Source organism: Amia ocellicauda, chromosome 5 (assembly GCF_036373705.1).
Source record: "Amia ocellicauda isolate fAmiCal2 chromosome 5, fAmiCal2.hap1, whole genome shotgun sequence".
Lineage (NCBI taxonomy): Eukaryota > Metazoa > Chordata > Actinopteri > Amiiformes > Amiidae > Amia > Amia ocellicauda.
The window spans coordinates 17116022-17137404 of record NC_089854.1 but is presented as its reverse complement, the minus strand read 5'-3'; the positions used below and the strand labels follow the sequence as shown (position 1 = coordinate 17137404).

The 21383-nt window shown below is 42.4% G+C and overlaps 1 protein-coding gene across 3 annotated transcripts in view; it reads left to right on the top strand.

Annotated features, from left to right (window-relative positions):
* The first annotated feature begins 3809 nt into the window (after positions 1–3809).
* sipa1l3 (signal-induced proliferation-associated 1 like 3) overlaps positions 3810–21383 on the top strand; it is a 94235-nt gene continuing 76661 nt past the window's right edge. For all 3 annotated transcript variants that reach the window (XM_066704030.1, XM_066704031.1, XM_066704029.1), the window contains exon 1: positions 3810–3944. The gene's annotated coding sequence lies outside the window, so the exon portion shown is untranslated. The remainder of the gene's footprint in view (positions 3945–21383) is intronic.

Sequence of the window (21383 nt, the reverse complement as noted above, 5' to 3'; positions counted from 1 at the left end):
ATGAAACAAATGTGTTTGAAAACTGGTCAGAGATGAAGATACTCTCCTCAGATACTACTATAACAATAATGACGAATGAGTGGTCAAAATAAGCACAGGTGGCAAAATCACATAGGATACATTTCCAATAAAGCCATGATTGATTCTTATTCATCAATGTAAAACCACTTTGTTTGCATTTGCACACTGGTTGCTACTTGTGCTGACTTTAATTTACTGTATTTAAAAAAAAAAATCTACAGTTGCGGTTCTTTAAATACATTACAGTCGTACCTGAATAGGTTCTCCTCTATTCGCTTCATGTACATATATTTTAAATAAACTGATGATTAAACATTGCTGTAATGTTGTCACTATTTGTCACAATCTCTCAAAAATCCTACAGTATAGTCTTCATAACTGTTACATTAGTATATTATAATATTTTAACATTTCTAAACTGTAAAAAAACTATATAGCCTACATCAGCGTCATCATTATTACTGTTGTTGTCGTCGATGTTGTTATTACCTGAGAAACGTGGATCTTTTGTTTCAGCTGAGGGAGAAGTGTTTTCCATTCTGGGACGATTCTTCTTATTGACGCCATGTCTGACAGCCTTTTCCCGCTCTACATCTGAAGTACTGTTATTCCAGTTTTTGTATTTCAATGAAAAATACCTCCAGTACTGTGTCTGCTTTCATGCTGTCGAAATTTCAGCTTTGGAATCCCACTGTTCGACAGGTGGAACATGTACGTCATAATCGTCTAGGGCAGAGGTGAGCAACCTAAATTAATCAGACACATTTTACCACAATTACAAGCCACAAATGCTACATTTTAATTTAAAAATAGCAATATAATGCAATAAATACATATCAACAATGTAATAAGGGAGTAACACGTTGATACAAAATAAACAGTTGTCTTAAATATACTACTTTATTGTGATTTCTATTCTCTTTTGGGGTGTGGATGCACTTTGGGCCGCAGGTGGTGCCCGTCTTTATGGCGGAGAGATTTTTTTTAGGTTAAACTAAAAGACACACAAACATTTAAATAGTACAAATCACAGAACATGTATTGCACTTTGACATACACTGTACATGTTGAAGGAATAGATTTAGTAATAAATACAAATGTAAATAGTGTACTGAACACAGTGACATAACAGCAACATTAGGTAAAACACACCGACACCAAATATACTCAGAACTGAAAATACTATATTGCACTTGCATTATATTACACAGTGCACATTTAAAAAAATAAAAATAAAAAAAAATTCAATAATAAACACAATACTATCAAAAATCATTAGCTGACAACTGGCAAACTATTGTAATTAACTACTAGCTAGTCCTTATCATGATTTTGATGGCAACTGGCAGTAGGCTACCAACATCAAAAATGAGATTGCTCTGGATTATTGCTTTATATATAATTTGTGAAGATGTGTTCAATTCCTCACAAAGTTATGACATGTTAAAGTCCCACTACTTGGAATATACAAAACCAGAGAAATCGCATCCTCTTCATAAACTCCTTAGCAATAGACCCCTCTATCCATCATTTGTACAGGAAATGCCGCATCCATACCCGGACAGGTGTGGTGTGACTCCCTGGACACTATGCAGTCACGGCTGAAATGCCCCCTGCCTCTGGGCCTTGTGGTGGAGCGTGCCATAGTTTATTTGACCTTTTGCAAACACTGAATGCATCAGTTATCAGCAGCAGGCACTTCACGTTGGCATTGCTCCTTGGCATTTGGGTGGCTGGTTATCTGCTTACACATGTTATGTTGATTTAAAAGCCAACTGCCGATTCCGATTGATCACAACAGGCGAGGTGAAATGAATCCTGAATAACGTCTGCAACACAGCTCTACCTTCATGCCCTGGCCCTCTTTTCTCAGCGCACAGGTCTGCTCTTTTAAAAGATGCCAGCTCTCTCGCCCTGAGGCTTATAATAATGCTCTAATGACAAACAGAATGAATAGCCTGCTCTCCTTTTCCTCCACGAAACACCGTCAGCTAAATCCAGTGATTACAGTGTCTGTTAAAATAATCGTATTCAGATGATCGGCACCCATAAAAAAGTGTTTTTGCTATGTAAGGTAGGATGATCTATCTTAACTGCGCGGTTCCTTTTTAGAAGTCCTTTTTTAAAGCTAGTTTGACCCGACCGCGCTTTTAATTGCCACCACACACCACAAGAGGGCGCCCTGTACCAACACCAGAAAATCCCCAGACGCTTTTACAATTTACATAACTGCCAGGTATTTGCTCCTTGTGCGTTCCTTTATTCCATCAACACAAAATCAACAATAAAGTGGACATACTGGGATAAATGGGCTATAATTATGAATGAGATGGACCAGGTTATGTTCCAATAAGGGCTTGATAGGTAAAACGCCTGCTGACCACTCTGTAGCAGTGCTTTGGGAATGGCTCAGAAACCACAAGTTGCTGGACTTGCAAGGCACAAGTTGGGGTGTGTGTTAGCAGTACAGGGTTAGCAACTAAGGGCCATCAGAAGAGGAGAAGCCAGGATCTGGGAAGGTTTGTCCATGTCTGACTGCACTCACCCACACACAGTCAGATCACAACACTCACGCTTTCTCATACTCCTACACTCTCTCGTACATGCGCACACACTCTCACACTCTTGCATAGCCTCACACTCAGAGCACTCTCTCACACACACTCACGCCGGCAGAGTCACGGCTCCCTGAGCTGATGCGTGCAGACACCCGCTCTAATCTGGCAGCTCTGCCGACATCTGGAGGAGGCTGAGCTGGAGCCTCAGGTTAGAGACCGTCTGAACGCACTGGCTCCTGACCCCTTTTTGAGGACAAACCTACCCCTCCCCCACCCTCCCTGCCTTTGGGACAGTAATCTCCATTGTCCCAGTCCAACACCAGGGTCACCTAGTTGTACTCTTAGATTCTCACCGTCCTGACGCCTGTCAAAACACAGCAGCTGCAGTGCATTGTGGGATACTGTAACCATAACCTTTGCATTCATGCAGTATTTTTCTATACGTTTTCTACAAGCAGGATCCTAGCTCTCAAACAAAAGAGTGCGGCAGCAGTTTTGCATCACATGGCTGCAGACTCATTTGAATAGAGCAAGAGAGCAACCTCCCACAGTACTCTCTGGCAAACTCCATTCTACGCCAGTAGCTCATCTACACAGCAGGTTCCACCGAGAAGGAACCAAGTTCTGAGACTGTTATTAAGGAGGAAATGGAGGTAGGCCTCATTCAGAAAAGTGCTGCTAGGACACTAGAGTCAGCACCTGAGTCTTGTTAGTAGCTCCCTGTGATGTTGAGTGGGCGAGGCAGGGCCCTAATGTCTTGTCCAAAAGACAGAAGAGTGACAGAGACTGGTTTGAAAGGGGTGCAAGGCAGACTCTTTATATGTAAGTCAGGCACCAGTGCGTGTGCATCGTGTTCGCAGATATCAGAGCCACATGCTCCCCCCGTGAGCAAATGCTGACCATATAGAGTGACTACAACATGCATGCTTTTTGTGGGTTTATTTAATCCTTTTGTGTGAAAAAGAATACACATATATTTCATAATTATTCTGTCCTTTCGAAAAGGAGCGCAACCTTTTTCCCCCATCAGACCTTTTGGGTCCGCCCTGGCTTTGATTTTTCGCAGTAAATGGGAGAACTACAGCACAATAATAATAATAATAATAATAATAATAATAGTGAGTGAAAATATAAACAACAGAACTGTCGCCCCCTTGCGGATTGAAAGGGGCGTACAGCTGGTTGCCTTAAACGTGCACATGCGCACTGCACCCCCACTCCGTGGTCGGAGGCTGTCTGCGCGGAGCCGTGGACGTGAGTCGGGCTTCAGAGTCGCAGCAAGACAAGGAAATTAACGTTTTCTCCAAGCGGACGCAGATATTTATTATCGGATTACGTGTTTGAGAACCACGGGGAAGCGTGAAGGTAAGGTCCCACACGCCGGGCATGTTTAAAATGGGATTAATTTCTTCTTTTCTGAACTGATAGCACTGTGAACAAACTCAGCCGCACACACGCACAGTTCGTAAGGTTATTTGTACTTTATTTTCGGCAAGCCTCGTTTTTACATTACAAGCGTCTATGTTTTGTAAAAAAAAAAGAGATTTCTGTGTAACTTTCTTTTTCTGAGTTCTTCTCTCTTCTTATTGTCCGTGCGTTTTATTGCTTTTTTTTTTTTTTTTTTTTTCCTATTTTATTATACGGTATTCCAGTCCTTCCTGATGTATTGGGTCGCGGTGCGCAGGCGCGGCGGTTGTGGCATTGTGGGAGTTGTGGTTTTCGGTGACCCGGCTTCCCGGTTTTGGCAAGGGCGCCTGAAGCTTTGTTGGACTACAAATTCCATGCGACAGCGTTTTGGCCTCCATATGTCACCGTATCTGCTAATGTACATAACGAGTGTTCAGTCATTGATGAAGTGCGGGACGGAGTTGAGCACTGAGTTGGCTAATCGGTTTAAAACATCCTGAACAAAACCAAAAGTGCAGAGATGCAAGGTGTGTGGTACAGGGATCAGTTTGTTAAATGACATGTACATTCACGTAACGTGTCTTTTAATTATTACTGTACCTGATATGCAAATTGTATTTACATTTTGAATTGGTGGGGATCCGAACAATGACGTGTGAGTATCGGCAGATGCACACGTTTAACTTTTTGAAATGGGTTGAATTGTGCTGGCATTTAAATGAGGAGGTTTTGTTTGCATAACTAACTCCAGTACTGTGCGAGCAGCAGCGTTTAAGTGTAGTTATTTACCCCTAACGCCTTCTCCGCACATCTGCCTGCAGCTCCAGATGTTTGCACACTGGCTGTCAACAGTTAACGCCACAAGCGCGGCAGCTCCGCACGCAGGCGCCGTTTTTGTGTGTTAGCGGCACAACGTCGCGACAGATTTGTCAAACTGCACTCACCCCCCTGCTCCCCTTAAGCCCGAAGAAATAACACGTCAAAACATGTAAAATAGGTCCCTTTTGATTATGCGTGGTAGGCATGTAACGTCCACTGGCGTCTCGTTCAGCCCCTGTAGGGACAGTGCAACACAAGCTTTTGCAGGAGAATTGTTGCATGCAGGGCAGCTGAAGAACTGGGTTGTGCAGGTGGTATTTAATTTCATGGTTAGCAATGAAAACCCTTCCGAGAGCCTAATGATTATTGATTCCTCCAGTGAATTATGATTTCTTCCTTGAACTTTGTGTAGTACATTCTTTTGACCGGGGCTCGATTTGATCTTTCACCTGCCTGCCGATAGCAAATCCATCACTTGATGTTGGGTTTACAGCAGAAGAATTGTTAATTAGGAAATAAAAGTGGACGTCGGTCACCTGGCGGGTAACTCCTGCTTCTTTCAGGACCTCCAAGGCGAATACACACGGATGCCGGACTTATTTCAACGAGCAGCTTCGCCTACTGCACAGGCGACAAAACGCCAAGCACAACATGGATGCAGCAGGATTGAATACACAGGTCGTGACCTCGCAGTTGCTCACGTAATGGCGTATTGTTGCTGGAATGCAGGACACTGCTGGTGCTGTTTGTAATTGCCCGAGATTTTAAACACAATTGAGATATATTAACGCAATTAGAAACCGAAGAGGCAAGGCCCTTTGAACTGCTACAATTAGTCTGTGGTGGTAAAACAAGGATGGGATAAGTATATTATTGTATTAGAGTATTGTTATTTAATTGACCATATTACATTCTTACCTTTTAAAATAACCACTTTCCTAACCCTAACAGAGGTGTTAATTTAACTGTAGAGTCGCATTATTTTTAGGACTATGGCGGGAATACTGGTAGGGGATCTAATTTAAAAATACAATCCATTAATGGTAATTGAGCTATTATTAATAATAATTTATTTGCAGACTTAGACTTATCAAGGGTGACTTACAGGTTACATGAGCATTACAAAATTGCAATAATACATCATTTAAATAAAGCATCATACAAGTTTGGAAACAAAGAACAACATACAATTCTTATGGTTTTGTGTTTGCAACAACAAGAACACCCACACAAACAGAAGAACACGGCTATTTATTATGTCCTTAAGTTTAAATATATATGATTTTCTAGCTGATGGATTCCAGCTCTAATGAGAGATTCTCTGTGGGGCTTCGCTGCAGTGCAATGAGTGCCTGGGGTGTGTAAGTGCAATTTAAAGAGCTATGTGTCTCAGCGCACTAACTTCCCATTAAAAGTGACTGGCTGACAACTTTGTAAGAATCCCTCAGTGCTGGGAGAAGACGTTGTATAACTCCCTGCTGTCTAGCTGTCAATTTTTGTTTCTCTTTTCGTCTCTAACTGAGTTTTTAAGGTCCACGGTTATAAATGCGTACATTTTTAAGTTTTGAGCCTTGTCATGGTTTGTTTTATATTTAATTAACATTATTTTATATAAACTCTACATAGCTGAGATGTTTACACTTTGGTCAATCAACAGTTTACTATCTTTAATTATTGTTATTCATTTGTGTGATTGATTTATTTTCCTGTAGCACTCTTGATAAGCTTAATTTTCTAAGTGTACAATAACAGTGACCTTGGTTAGGAGTCCAAAACCCTAACCCCTACTCCAGACATCTATTAGTGTGTGTTAAACACATTAGTGTAGGAAAAGTGAAGCTTTGAACACTTTACTGCGCCATATGTTAGGCCTATACCAGAGTTGGACAGTTCTTAAAGATTATTCAAGAGTTAAGATACTGCTAAGGATTTCTAACCTCTCAAGTCATTGTAGTGATTTACAGAACACTTATTAAACACAAGATGTGAGAGCAAATTCTTCAAGTGTTTGTCTGACATCTCTTAATGGGCTTGTGTGTTTTCAGCAGTGTGTGGACAGATTGGCTTGCTGTGGAGAAGTTGTCAGGCAATGTGGAAAGCTGGCGAAACAGTGCTGAGGAATCTGTGACCCCCATGATATGAAGTGAAACTGGACAGTGAAATTCGGGGCTTGCGTGAGCTCATGGGAGTAATCCTTGTGCCTTTGTGAAGAATTTTATTTATTTGTTAAGTTGTGCAGCTGAAATGCTGGGATTTATTGAGATGCTTTTAAAAACACAACCGGGTCTCCAAACCATATATATGTGTGTGTTTGTGTAAGTCTTGGTTCCTTTTCACAGCTTACTACAGTCATAGAGTAAAACACCACTACATTATACTCTATTAACAGGCCCTCTGTGTTAATAGTCTTGATTGTAGTGCGACTCGTACTGGGTGAGCCATCCGACACACTATCATTTGATATTTCTAATAGATACCTTTATATTTGAATGGTTTTCTGAGTTACAGGTGAACCCTGGCCTTGGATATTTGAAAGATTAAATCTTACATTCCACTGACAAGTTTAAATGGTCTATTTGTTGCTCATTCTGAAGGAAAGACCATCACCTCAGAACAAAATCCAGATCAGAACAGTCTGGTCTTTGAAAAAGTCTCGCTTTTCGTTGTTGGCTTCTTTATAAATGTGAGGATGATGACTGTTTCATGAACTGTTGGTGATGTCAGATGAGGCCTTTTCAAATGCTCTGTAAGTCTCTAAAAAAGAGCCACACTTAAAATAGACTTCTGCTCTTTGAACTTGTCAGCACATCTTAATGTCCCAGCATTCACATTTTCAAGGCTTCCCCTGTAACATAAAAATTGAAAGATGGTTCAGATTTTCGGCTTTTTCTCAGAAACCTAAAATGAAAATGACTGATATAAACGGCTCCCCCTGTATGAATGAAACCTACCTTGACCCATGGCGGCAACGGCGACAAAATGCAGCGATGAATCACGCCAACCCTTATCAGCACCCAAAGCCGTTTCCTCCTTGGGGTGCTATTTCGTCCCGCCGACAGGCCTTGCTCCAGCTAGCCCCTGTGCCCTTGCACCAGGAGCCAGCCAGAAACCCTTTGACATCTGTGTTTATGCTCTCACTCAGCCGGCAGTCTATATTTACTCAGTCCAAACAGTCACATGGTGTGCCCGATACTGGCACTCTAGGGCCTTTCTTTCCAGCTTCATAAAACCATCAAGTTGTGCTCTCCTTGTGACCCGGCCCATGCAGGCAAGACTAATATTAAAGTGCCTACTTGATGCCATTTGCTTCCTGTTGATCTGTCCCAGCACACTGCGAGCTAGACAACTCAAGTAGTGTGTCTATTGCACAGTTTGCTGTGTTAGTCATTTGTGTGTGTGTGTGTGTGTGTTTTTTGCTGGTTGCCTTAATTGACTCAACTGTGTTGTTAATGTGGTCTAGAGATGGGTGTCTTTATGGTGTGCTGTTGATGCCTAGATATTAATTGCGCACTCACTTGTACTCTTTGAACACTTGAAATGGATTGAACTGCTGTGTAATGGGGGGGTCTTGGCTCCAAATGGTAGTGACAGTTTGCAGTGTGGATTCCTTCAGAGCACTGTGCGGCGCTGGTTCTGTTCAACATTGCTTCCTCCTGCAGAAAATCAAGTGCAAATCAAATAACCATAATGACACTCCTTGTTCCTTTTGCATTGTGTTGCACATCCCTGAGCCGTCCAGTTCCTCATCCACCCAAGGGTGCCTTCGCCTCCACAGTGCATCTAATGATTGAGATGGCAGAGTAGGGAAGATGATTGTATAACCTGTACCTAGAGGATATTATGGAACTGTTTTTTTTTTTTTTTTTTCTTAAATGTGATAAATATGTAGTATAAATTGCCCCTTTTACTCAAATTGCCCAGTGTTAAATTGACAGTTGAATTCCCTTTACTGAGAAACAAAGCTAATAATTCTTTGGAATTTAGCCTCAAGCCTGTAGCTGCCGCAGTTATCTGTTACTGTGTTTAGTTAGCCAGAGAAGAAAAATGTCGCAGAATGAGAATTTAATGACCTGGAAATGCCTAATAGGATCGGGAGAGTTAAGGAAGTGTGACACTTTTCTCGAGGGGGTGGGAGGAAGGGGGTCATGTGTATGTTTGTGTACACTACAGTGTCCGAAAAACATGTCTGGGAATGTATCAAGTTCCAAAGGAGGTCTGTATTGATGGATGAAATACGGAACTAGCTCACCCTTCAGGTTGCATTTCACCCGGTGCTTTATGTATTAAAAAATAACGCATACATGTAGAATCACCAGTTATTATTAGTATTATTTTTTACTTTCACCTTCCTGATTTGTAATTGCCACTAGTTAATCTGCTAAGCACGTTTCTGTAATGTTTGCGATCCAGGAGAGATGGAGATCGCATACTCTTTTGCCGTCAGGCCACCTGTGCCTTTGCATACAATCCGCAGCACAAAGAGCTGGAGGGTCAAAGGTCAGACTAACACAGCTCCCCCTGCAGTTGCACAGGTGCTCAGTCAAACTCAGGCTGGGGACACTGTGCCTTGGGGGAATCCCTGTCGCAGTTTGCCAGTGACATAGTCCAGACTTTCCGCCAGTAAAGCCTGCATGATCGAGCTCAACCTGCTCTGTGATTGGGATCAGGCTTTTACTGCTGGAGCAGCCTAGGGCAAGAAATACTATTCTGGGTCCAGGGTTACTAAGTGAGCTCAGGCTTCAGTTCCATCCATTGTGTTTCTGTTGGATGTTGTGCCTGTCATGCTGGAAACACAGTTCATCATGGTAACTGGCTTTGGGATGCAAGGTGTCTGAAACTCAGAAGACACCAGATTGTAGACCTTTCCTTTTAAAGAAGCCATCCACCTGACTACACATTCTCAGAGCACCTTCTCCCATTACATATTTATTCTCTCTCTCCTATCCAGATAGATAGAGCTGCCATTAACCCCCCCCCCTCTTCCAATGCCATGCCTCGGTCCAGCTGAGCTCCTTAATTACAGAGGCCTATTGAACCCTGTAATTGAACTGTTGTAACTCTTTTCTCCTCTCAGTCCTTGCTTTTCGAAAGGCCCCACTTTTGTAACCCGGCCAAGAAATGTACCAAATCGAAAATGAAGTTTAATAGGTTACTAAGTAGCGTGGCACAGCCGCCAGCAGGAATTAAACACTCCCATAATAAACATAAACTCTGCATGGGCCCAGCTGTTTAGGTAGGGTAAATAAGGGCGCTCTGAAAGCCAGCACGTAGTACAGGCTTGCAGATTTCTAACTGCTTCCCAGTTGGAAAGAAAAAAAAAAAACGTGAAGAAAGAGGAAGATGCACCTGCCCTGGGAACAAAAATCTCTCTCTGCTGGTCCTCTCTGTGTTGACAGAGAGATACAGATCCCATTGCTTCTGTTTGGAGTTCCTCTGGGAACACATACAGGCTCCCATTGCCTGTTGTACGCTAGATAGAGCTGCCATTGTCTATGTGGTGCTGCACTCCAGTCCCGCAGGGAGCGGGTGGGTATTACAGTTACTGTGGCGATCAGGAGGAAGGACAGCGGTAATGAAGTGTTTTCCAGTCAGTGCTTCACAGAGATTAAGAGAGGAAGGATAGTTGAAATGCTTACCCACTCTACGGGCTGAATTTGTAAAACCCGGCTCTTGTCCTAAGGATTGAGCAGGTTTTTTTTTTTCCTCTCTTCTTGCTCCATGCACCTGCCCTGAAAATTAATTTTGAAGATCACTTGTCATTTTCCCTGCACTCTCTCTCCCTCTTGTCTGCATGCAGTGTGGAAGAGTTATTGATTGTTTCTGCACGCTGATAAAAGACACTCTCCCTCAGTCATTTTCTCCCCAGTAGAGGACGGTGATTAAGCGGGCTGTAAACTGCAATCAATGAGGCAAATTGCTGTGTTCCGGGAACCCTCAGGACCAAATAAGGGTGCCACTTAAGATGCATTGTTTGGGGTTGCCAGGGAGATTTACTGCCCCAATTAGCTGTCACCTTCGCATGCCGCCCTGGAGATTGAGTTTTCAGTTCTATCTCCTGTGTGAAAGGTCTGGGGAGATTGGGGGTAAAATTGCACGCACTAAAAGTCATAGGACAGTCTCTACAGTGGTAATGGGATATGCCAGAGGTCATGTGCTCATGTGTTTTTGAATGGTACCTACTGTGAAATTTCTTTGTCACATTGCTATTTTAGCTGACTTTGCTGTAACAACACATTGATTTTAACTTGTCAGTTTTAAAATATTTGATATTTGACTTTACATTTTAATAAGTCTAAGTGAAATCTTACAGTTTGGGAAATAGCATATATCAGCACGCAGAGTCATATTTAATGTAGTGGAAGTGGATTTACAAATTCATTTTCACATTCACTTCCAATTGAGTCTTTTAAAAGTACACTGACGGTTTGAGGGTAGTTTTTTCCTTCTCTATTCTCTCTCTTTACCTGTCATTACATATCAAATCTGCAAAAAGCCAACCAGTGTTTCAGAAACTCCCAAATGTCTGTGTCATGCTTCTGATTCAGTACTTCTCAGTTGACAATAGAAAAAAAAAAAAAATTCTTAATAGTGCATCAGGCGGGATTAGAATTTGTTGTGACGTTCCATGAATAAGACTTTTTGTTGATTGATGGTATCAGCTCTGAAACGGCTATGTCCTGCCCTCCGCTTGTCTAGTTAAATTGTGAGGGAGACTCGTCTTTGGCGCTTCTCACACGCTCTGTTACATCGGCACAACGGAGACGGTGATTAAACGAGACTCTGCCATTTTGGGAATATGTGCAGTCTGCTAGTGTCTTAACCCATTGCAGACGAGCCATTAGCTCGTAGCAGGCTGGGACCTATATGACAGGGATTGCCAAATGATATAAACGCACAATATATTTATTGGTTGCAAAGTGATTTTGAAAGCCTGCTGTGTGTTCCAAAATCAATTCATTCATATTTTTAAAGGTGAGGAAAATGGAGGCATTGTATAGAGGCCTTTTCACAAACACTTTACCTAGAAATCTCCTCCTCACCCTTTAAAATCATGCAGAAAAACTCAATTGTTAAAACTATAAGAAGTGTTGCATTGTGGGAGAAAATAGCCAACCTTTTCTGTGTTTTAACAGAGCTAAAATACCAAAAGTGAAGAACACTAGAGAACAACCCTAACTATGATGAAGAGATCTCATAAAGGAGCCACAAAATCCACTCCTATGGGTTTATCCCCTATTCCATTTCTGATCCAGTGCTGAGGCAGGGATGCAGTTCAGGTGCCAACCTGGTGTTGAAAGTCAACCGTCAGCTTTTAACAGAGTTTGGTTTCGGAGACTAGACATTTTAGGAGATGAGTGGCTGGCAGTAAAGAATCCTGCTCCTTTGACACGTCTGTTATGGCCTGCTCTCTGACACAGGCCCCTCTCTGTGGCTGGGCCTCCGAACTGCAAATTGAGAGCTGTCGTGCCGCACACAGAGTTAGTCTTGGGACTGTGGGGGTGAGGGTGAGGGGAGACACCCCCGCAGTACAATAAATCCAAACACCAGTAACAAAGGTCTAAGCAATAAAGGAAGTGCAAGGTGTAGACGCATTCCCCTGCCTTTGTCACGAGCTCGGGGTTGAGATTGCAGGCGTGCCATTTATGCTGCAGGTCGGCTGGAGCGTTTTATGCAGAGGTGGCACAGCCTCTCTGATGCCTTTCTGTTTGGACAAGTCCGTAAAGGAGCTGGTGACAGGTGCGGACTGTACCAAGCTTCCTGCTGTTTGTTTTAGTACATGTACAGAACTGTGCAAAAATTGTAGGCAGGTGTGAAAAAATGCTGTAAAGTAAGAATGCTTTCAAAAATAGACATGACAATAGATTTATATTTATCATAAGAACATAAGAAAGTTTTCAAACTAGAGGAGGTCGTTTGGTGTCCATTAATAACGAAGTGATTAAAGGATCCTATCCACTCTGTTTTTAAATGTTCCCAAATTTTCATCTTCAACCACATCACTGGGGAGTTTGTTCCAGATTGTGACAACTGTCTGTGTGAAGAAGTGTCTCCCATTTTCCATTTTGAATGCCTTGAACCCCAGTTTCCATTTGTGTCCCTGGGTGTGTTGTTATAAATTAACAAAATGCAAAGTGAGTGAACAGAAGAAAAATCTACATCAAATCAATATTTGGTATGACCACCCTAATCATACACCTGACTATATACCTACAATCCCTGACTTTGTGTAAGTGTACCTAGAAGAATTGATGCTGTTTTGAAGGCAAAGGGTGGTCACACCAAATATTGATTTTAGATTTTTCTTTTGTTCGCTCACTTTGCATTTAGGTAATTGATAAATATAATCTATTGACATGTCTATTTTTGAAAGCATTCTTACTTTACAGCATTTTTTCACACCTGCCTAAAACTTTTGCACAGTACTGTATATAGATAGAATATTTAGTGTGTATAGACTTCTGATGGTTTGTACAGTTAGGTAAGTTATAATTTTTTTTTTTAATTAACAATATTCTCACAGTTCTCCATTTTGACAGTAAACAGCACAGTGTCACTACCTCTCAGCACATCTGTTTAGACAATAGCTTAAACCATTTTTTGTTCTTTTCTTCCGTATGCTTTTATTTTTCCCACTGTAATTTTTCCCTTGTGACACTGGGCATAGATTGTTGGTCAAAGCTCACTACAGCAAGAGATTGTTTGCTGAGAGAGCGGGAAAGTCCAGAAGCATTTATTGAAACCTTTCATCTGTTATAATGATATTAGTAAAAAACAAAACAATACAGTAGTTGCAATACAGTAAAATACTGTAATAATTGTCATAAAAATGTATAAGGTGTTCATTATTTATGTAGTGACCATTGTCTTGTCTTGAAGAGTTGACACTTTTTCAGTCCATGTCAGGACACCACCAGAATTAGATTAATTTTCTAGAGAAACTGATTTGAAGGCTTTTAAGGGCTAGCGGTGTTTGGTCAGAGCCGCACACATGAGCCCTTGTTGTGATGGTGGCTTGCCGCAGCCCGTCACCGCAGATGGGAAGAGAAGGAGAGCAGGGCGAGAGGTTTTACCTGTTCTTGAGCACGTGGGGAGAACAGGGTGCAGCCTGTGGGGACAAACAATAGACTGCCTGAGCCACACCTTGAACAGCTTTTTCATTTGTAAACACAAGAGAAAGTGAGTAATCCCAGCAGGGCAGCCTGGCAGCTAATATAGAAGAACAAGATAAAAAGAAAATGCAGTGGCAGAGCTAGCTAGTTTAAATGTGCCTTGTCCTGTTCTAAAGGAGGTATGTGCAGTTTGTACCTTTGTGGTGAGCTACTGTATGAGCCTGGGCTTGTTCAAGGGTCTTTACAGGACCCCATCTGTGTCTTCTGTTTTTTTTTTTCCTCTGGTGAATGAACTGTTAATGTTGCTTTCTTAGATCTGCCCAGTTTTGTTCATCAATCAAAAGTCAGTATTCAAAAGTCTTTACACAAAGAGTTGTGTGGGTAAGAAACGGATTTCTAATCACATTGTTACTTCTGTTCTCATCCCAAGTTTGTTTTTAACAACTGGCAGAAAGTTCTGTCCTTGAAGGCTTTCATAAGCAAATCTCCCCCGTCTAATTCTGGGTTTGATTTAATTAATCAAAAGCTCTGAAGGAACCAAAGTTGGCAGACACAGGGGGGGTACTCCAGGGCCAGGCTGGGGAAAGGACAGAGGGGGCCTTCTCTACATAATTGAAAAGCACAGCCAGTGTATATAAATGCTCCACACTCTTGGAAAAACTAGTAAAGCTGTGGCCTGCAGCACAGGGGTTGAGAGAGGCAGGGGGAGAGAGGGGGTTTTAAACAGTTCGATTAGTTTGACCTTAGTCCTACAAAAGACTCCTTTGATGAGCCTGCTGTCCCGGGGAGAGGGAGCAGTAAATTGAAAGACGTGGGTCTAGTTTAACCCACTTTCAGACAAATACTGCTGGGACGCCTGCCAGAATTTGTAGGTTACTGCTCCTAATCCCCCGCCCCCCCCGGGCACGCACCTTAGTTTTCACCTATAGTGAAGTTTTTCTAAATTTGAGCGCAAAATAAGGGCATTGACCAGTGGGGCTTCCTCAGAGAAACAGTGGCCTCTTCATTCATCACAAGCACAAACACAGGAACGCATTCACCCTAGTTCAGTGCCATGCTAAATCACAGATAGACGTCTCCCCACATGTTCTTCCAAATTGCTGTGGAAAAAAGTCATTAAGCCTCACTTTTTTTCCACATCAGTAAACTGTCAGCTGGGTGGTTGGGTCTGTGCGAAGCATTACTTTGGTACTGTTACCTGGCAGGTGTAGGCAGTGTATAAGATTACAACTATATGTCTCTGGCTGCTTAAAAACACTATTTTGTGTGTTTTATTTTATTTACCATTATATGAATCACCTTACAAGCAGATCATTTTCTGTGAGTAAAAGAAAATGCACACTATAAGACCATAAAATTCGGTTTCATTTGGAATTCAGATTCTTAATTTGTGCACTGTATAGACACTTAACTTCTGTACTCTTGCTGCTGGTTAAAAAATATTCTTTCCTCCTTATTTTTTAGTATTTTGTTATTTGACTTTTCAGAGCTAACTGAGTCATAGTCTTAAAACTTCCTTTGCCTGGGTAAGGCTCTCACGAAAGGACTAGAGTATAATTCCTTGTTAAATCAAAGCTGCAGTTTTAATGTGCATTGTCCCGCTGTCTTCAACCCTGTCATGGGAATTATTGCATGTTACTGTCTCTACATTTCTGTGGCATCATCCATTGCTTCTTCCCTGGTTTTATTTATTCATTTCCTGAAGTTTAGTTTTGCAAATCCTCAAGATTGTCTTGCAAACCCTGAGAGTCCAATATGCAGGTGTCTTCTGTATCAATCTGGAGCAGTAACTGCAGATTGAACAACAAGCATTCCAGTCAACATAGCAAGTAAGTGTTTAATCAGCATTCAAATCTAAAAGGATATTGTAATTCAACCAGGATTTTGCCTTTACCTCTTCTGGTTTCTTTGGGGTGATGTACAGAAGTTCAGCGGAGAGGTTTGTCTGGCTTGGAATCCTCTTTGATGGCGGTGTTTTGGTAGCCTGCTTGAATTGTGATTGTATCCCTTTTTTTTATTAAGTCATTAGCATTTCTTTACAGTGTGCCTTTTGCCCTCATCAAAAAGACATTTAGAAATATTAATTGCATGGAAATCCTTTTTCCTGCTTTGCCAGTTTGAGCTTGTGGGCAGTAATAGGAAAGTGTAGTGTTTTATTGTTATATTTTAATGTTTTTCTGTAAGGTGTCGTCCGACGGCATTTCAGAAAGTCGCACTGAGACGCTGCTCACAAGCTGTTGGGATGTTAAGTATGGAGAGAAAAATGTGAGGTATGTTACTGAAACAGCTGTAGAAACACAAGGGGGGTGGGAGTGTGATGCTGTTTCATTTTTAATTTGGTACAATGATTTGCTATGGAATAAACCATGAAAGCTGGTTTATTTACTGGGCTTTCTACGCTGGAATTCCTTCATTCCTTGTGTTGCTGGCAGAATGTCACTTATTACTGCTTAATTCATTGAATTTCCCTTCTTTTGTGCTTCAAGAATTTCCTTGCTGGAGTTCTCCTGGTTTAAACTGAGCCTTAATTAAAAAAGAATATAGAGCAAAGTTGTTGTTTTTCTCCTCTCTGTTGAGGGTAAAACGACTGCAGAAAACAAAATTCAGTCACTTCTGTCACTTTTTCTTGGACGGCTGCAAATCGTGTGTGCCTGCTTTTGGGGTTGTGTGCATGAGCCCTTTTCCGAGGCAATGGCTCTGATTGCGCCCTTGCAGAAGCCAGGCTTTGATTGTTTGCGCAGGGCAATTGGGTCTATAAATAACATGTAGCAATTCATCTTTAAAAAATGGGACAATGTTAAAGATGTCTGCTGATGCAATACAATACTAACTATTGAAACTGAGAGAGAGATGGAGGCAGGGAGAGACTTCAGGCGCTTATTATGTGTTAAAAGATTAATACCCCCCCAGTAATGTTCATTTACTGATTTTTGGGGGAACCTGTGAGTTGTGGGGGGCATAGAAACCCTGCCCTAATTATTCTCTAAGGTTGTTGATTGGCCTGAGAAATAGCAGTGCCTTTTGCTTGGCTTGAGGGGGTGCACACAGTTCAAACAGCAGATGGAAATATAGTTTGAACTCCAGTCAAGACAATATCCCTTTTAAGCATGCAATCTCGGTCATCTTCCCTGAAGGCGACTACAGTGGGCCTGATACAGTTTCCGCAGCTCCCACAGTAATACATTGGCGATACAACACTGTGCATAAAAGAGAGCTGACGCAACCATGGGAGTATCTGCTGGCTTGGTTGAGTGGATCATGCATGACCTGATGAAAGTGCTCTGATATCTTAACTTCATACCGTGTCTAGATGCCGTTTTGTGTTTTGGAACTCTGCTTGTCTGCAGCGTGACTGTTCCAGCGATAAATAGCTTCTGATGTGGAGGAAGTGCCAGGGGGCTGTTATCATTGATGCGCACACCTGAGCACACTGGGTCTTTCCAGGAGACCATAGATGTGTGCAACTCTAATTTGCTTCCCTTGTTCACCTTGCATTTGTCGGAAATGGCGGCTCCTAATGTACCACTCTTTTCAGGTCCGTTTTGGATCAGAAACTCTTATCGCCTGTAGGATTCAAAGCAACAGACCTGAATTTCTGTTCCTGTTTCAAGCAAAGTGCTATTTGTATCAAAACCTGAGCTTCACAAGAGCATGGGATATGTACATTAAAGATCAAGTTAGTCTTGGAAAATAAGAGCTTTAATTAAGAATAATAATAATAATAATAAGTTTTGCTGTACAGTTCACAATAATCACTAACTGAAGAGAAGAACAGCAGCATATGACATTAATATCAACAGAATTTTTTTTTTTTTTTTTTTTTTAATATAGAATATGGAGTGTGAGGTCATACAGAGGAGGCAGAATGGCCAGAGCACCCTGGGTCCAGACAATTATATATTAAATGAAAAATGAAAGTATATCTGAATATATTTGTTTTGTTAGAGTTTTGGTTCAAGAACCAGGGCCAGAAATTAGTTTGTTAAAGTATGCGTTGCGCTACAGACTGGACACCGTTTTTCTACATGCTGCTTCTGATGGGAAAATTACGATCATGAGATGACAGGGAAAAACAAATGGCATTCATTACTTCTTTATTAGATTCATCAGCGACCCAGGAAAATTCAGATTCCCCATCTTCCCCTTGACTGGTGCTCCAGTGAGAACTTTCCAAAGAATTTGCCTTTCAGAGTGGCTTCATCATTCCAACATACTGCCCTGATTGTCCGCTGGTGCTTCTCTGAGCTCTGCTGCTTCTATTCCAGCACAGCGTCTGCTTCACTGTGTTGAGCTGTTTCATTTTTAGCTTTCTACACAATGTATGCAATGTGTGTCTATGCACGGTATTTGTTTTCGTGCAAAGTATATAAAGGGTAACTGCGTCTACTACTAATAATAATGTAAAAGGACAAAAGGAAAGAAATGCACACAGATTAGCTTTTGACCCAGCTTTGGCCCGATTGACTTCTGTAATCCTTTCCGTATATGGCTGGAGGAATACCCAGCTCAGTTTTTTGTGCAATGACAGATGTTGGTGTAAAGTCTATTTCTGATTCACTACTCCAGATTATCCCGGAGGTGTTTTGTGGGATCGAGTCTCTGATTTAGGATTGCAGTACTGAATATACAAGGTTCGTCTTTACACTAAGAGTTCCGAGTGTCAAGAACAAAAGCCTTTCCCATTTTATCCCCCCCATTTTAAAACTAGCTCGCTAGGATCCTTTCAATAATTGGCTGGCTGAGACTCCCAGCAAACCAAACGCATAAGATGTCCTCATGTCTGTAACCTTTCGCATTCATAAAAGAACGATGTAACCCAGAGGTCCTCAAGAATGTTTTGGGAGTGTGCACGTATCTGTCTCTGTGTGCTCCAGGGGCCGTGCAAACTAGAACACTGTATTTGAATGACATCCTTCTTTTCCTTACCTTCTGCAATATCTAGGCCCTGTCTTCCCCAATATCGGTCAGCCACCTTCCTGATAGCACAAACCAAGAAAAAATGTTACAGTGAACCCCACAACCCCTGGCCATAATACAACACACCTCTATGATGTACAAAATGTGGTGGGCATGGCAAGCTGTCCTCACGTAGCAGCACAGGTGTAAGCGCTCCCCTCTACAGAGAGCCGGTCCCCACTGTGGGGTCAGCAGTGCTGAGCAGGACAGCTGGCGGTGTACTCAGCGTCTGGTCTTGCCCCACAGAGCCGGAGCCAGTGCCAGTGCCAGCTCGCCCTGCCTTCTGTTCTGGCTGCAGTGCCGGGTGTTGCTGATGGTCGGATCCGCGCAGGCATCGATCCGAGAGCCTGGATCTGCTCAGCCAGAAAACACACCATCTGCTGCACTTTACTCTCTGTAATAGATTTGTTTTTTTCACACCAGAGTTTAGTGGCGTTATGAGCAGCAGTGAGAACCTCAGATGTTCGGTATTTCCTCTGATACGTTTTTTGTTTGAAGGGCTATAAAGGGCTCTAACTTTAGAAAGAATCCCAAACTCAATGTTATTGTAACCACTCCTCTCAACTAGCAAGTTATTTTTCAACATCTTTTCAACAGCTTGCAGAGTGTAGCAGCCGGATAGAAAACATAAGATTCCAATTGACCGAACAGAGTACAGACCGAGAGTGTATAAACTTTCAATTTGCAGATGTACTGTGGTGCTAGTCGCTGCATTTATTTTGTGTAGCCCATCATATCAGGTACGTATTATCTGGTTTCCAAGGCTGCTTGTTTTATGCCAGTTCCTGTTGTATGAGTAATGAGGTGCAAAGATTTCCCAGGCTAGTGAGGAAAATACTTTATATAAAAATTAAACCGCTGACTCCGCTTTATAAACCTTTTGAGTGGCCTCCTTATGTATTGAATGAAACACAAACAGCCCCTCCCTTAGTTCAGCTCACAAGCAGTTCTACTACACCAGTTAGAGGAGAGGCCTCGCATTGGCCCCCCGTAGGGCCACAGTGTCTTCAGGTTGTGTGTTCCAGCTGGAGCTCCCAATCTAATTATTTTCTCAACAGGACGCCGTAGAGGTCTTCCAAAGCCTCTCATATGGTTGGATGGCTTCAGAGAGGCTGCTGATTTTCAAGGTGTGGTGCTCATAAAACATTCAGGAGCCCAGAGAGCAGCATTAAACTGATCCACTTAATCAGCTAAATAGACTCAATTAAGCAACTGGGATCTTTTAAAGCAACAAAAGACAATGAAAATAACTGTGGACTTTCAAGGATTATGTACGCAGACTTTCCAAATCGTGGAGATCACGGCGACAGAGGGATGCTGCAGGGCTAGGGCAGAGACAGAAGGGTTAACAGAGTGGGGAGCTCCGGCTCAGTGAACTTCACACAATCCCTTTCTGACTGCATGCCGCTCTGACGAAACCCACAATCTCTGGCGTGATCCGAGTTCAGAGCTGTTTTGGCTGCAGCACTGGATGTCAGAAATCCTCCCCCCTTCCCACAAACACACACACGCACACGCATACCCCCGATTCCTAATGTAGCCCACCTCGCGTGCCATGTGTTTGATGTTGGATCACACTAATTTATCAGGGATGGTGCTGGGAGCCTTTCTTTATCTCTGACTGCCATCCTCTCCTTTTCCTAAGACAATGATTGCTGGCCACCCACAATGCTGTCAAAAGCAGTCCCTGCGTCTCTGTGACTCTGCGTCCCTGATCTGTGCTCGCACACCCCACTCTGTGAAGCAGTTTCTCAATGTGTGGGGCACATGGCCACATTACAACGTGCAGCCCAGGCAGCAGGACAATTCCCAACTCTCCTTGCAGTAAAAAAGATCTGTCCTGAGGCCTGGTTAATGGTCTCTTGAACAGGGGTATCTAACATATATTATAATATATGTGCGATACCCCCGTTATAATAATATATACACTCACCTAAAGGATTATTAGGAACACCTGTTCAATTTCTCATTAATGCAATTATCTAACCAACCAATCACATGGCAGTTGCTTCAATGCATTCAGGGGTGTGGTCCTGGTCAAGACAATCTCCTGAACTCCAAACTGAATGTCTGAATGGGAAAGAAAGGTGATTTAAGCAATTTTGAGCGTGGCATGGTTGTTGGTGCCAGACGGGCCGGTCTGAGTATTTCACAATCTGCTCAGTTACTGGGATTTTCACGCACAACCATTTCTAGGGTTTTCAAAGAATGGGGTGAAAAGGGGAAAAACATCCAGTATGCGGCAGTCCTGTGGGCGAAAATGCCTTGTTGATGCTAGAGGTCAGAGGAGAATGGGCCGACTGATTCAAGCTGATAGAAGAGCAACTTTGACTGAAATAACCACTCGTTACAACCGAGGTATGCAGCAAAGCATTTGTGAAGCCACAACACGTACAACCTTGAGGCGGATGGGCTACAACAGCAGAAGACCCCACCGGGTACCACTCATCTCCACTACAAATAGGAAAAAGAGGCTACAATTTGCACAAGCTCACCAAAATTGGACAGTTGA